We start from the raw sequence: 1,657 nt of genomic DNA, 5'->3' as shown, positions 1-1,657 counted from the left end.
AGCTCTGACTCATCTCTATCATGTGTCTCCCATGTTTTCTAATCCTGTAACTTCTGCTTTGCACAACTAAAGCTAAAATAGTCTAAACTGCCTATACTAGTTAATCATATATGCCAAGTTACCGCATCCATTCTTATCCTGTTCTCTCCCCAGTGGTTTCCTGTATGGTCTTACAGAAGTAAAATGAACATGTAGAATGGAAATACTGTTTCCTGTATTGTCTTGCACTACACAGTAGTGGTGGCCCTAATGCTTGGTAGCTGGTGATGCTGCCAGTAGTCAGGAAAAGTGTATTTTCTCTCCTGATGTGTGATGATGCTGGGTTTGGTGCTCACATTTGTGCAATCAGTGACTGGCCCAAGAGGGAAATAAGACTCAGAATGATTTTAGTAATGGTAGATTTCTGATGGGGACAGACCCCACTGTCCCCAAGGTAAGAGCTGACACCTGCTATGCATGTTAGGAATAAAGAGTACGTCTACAGACAGTTGAAGGGCCTCTGAAACCCAAGGCTAGAGGACACCTCCTCACATTCAGTGTGGCTGAAGACAGATGTCTGAATAAGCAAGGTTTTGTGAAGGACTCATGGCAATTTCTCATGAAGAGGGAGAAAGTGAACAAAATGTTGGTGAGGCTTTGCAGGGGACTGACTGCTAACAACCAAAGACTTAGATAGGCAAAGCATAAAGAAGGGCGGATCAAAGCATAGAAAGATGTGAGGGTGGTTTGTGAAGAAAGAAGACAGCTGCTCTGGGCGTCATTAAGGCCCAGGTTCCCCCTCTCCATGACTTGGTGGGAAGCAGGCAGAGAGCTGGAACACATGTCTACTTGCAAAGGCCACTTCTTCTAAACCAACAGATACAGAAATATGTTACGGATGTTCTTGAGAGGTGAACACTTGTAGCTTTTAGTAAAGATATGTATTCTTTTCTTTCCCCAGGAATACCTTTGCCATTCATTTTTTATGACTTTTAGAATTTTATATTTTCTCCTTTCCTGCTAAAAACCCACAGAAAGATGGGCAATTGGAAACCTTGTTATTTTATATGAGTTTCTCCCAAGCTCACAGCATCACTAAGAGCTCCTTGCTTCCTGGAACTCTCCCTCCACTCCCCACCCCTCTCTGATTTGGGAAACTCCCTGCAGTTGCCCTCTGGCTGCTCCCTCTCCAGCGCTGTGACAGGACGCAGAGGTACCAGCTCAGACCCAGAGCCCCCAGGGGCCGCACCCAGGCAGGTAACCATGGGCCACCTGGTACCTTACGAACGCGTCTGTACCCAAACTGGCCAACTTCCCCTCTGCTTGCGGGGTTGCACAAGCAGACCCAGCCTGGACTCGTCGTTCCCCCTGCCCCGGCAGCACACAGCTTGGCCTGGCACGGCGGGGCTGGACCTCTGCTCCTCCTGCCGCCTGGCATTGCCCCTGGGTGCGAGGGCCCAGCCCCGGCACGCCACCCGGGCTGTGCCGGTGGGGACAAGGAAGGTACGGCTCAAGTCAGGAGCGGGGACGTCTCCAAATCCTCCCATACTCACAGGACAGTCAGTCCCTGACGTGACATGTAAACAATTCCTCTAACCGCAACGCGGTAACGGGCCAAACATCTCACTTTGCTTCCAGAGATTTCCAGAGCCCTGCACACTGTTTTGGCGCCCATCTA

This window comes from Tyto alba, unplaced genomic scaffold (genome assembly GCF_018691265.1).
Source record: "Tyto alba isolate M040663 unplaced genomic scaffold, T.alba_DEE_v4.0 Super-Scaffold_22, whole genome shotgun sequence".
In the NCBI taxonomy this organism is placed as follows: Eukaryota; Metazoa; Chordata; class Aves; order Strigiformes; family Tytonidae; genus Tyto; species Tyto alba.
Note: the sequence above shows the minus strand (reverse complement) of the source record.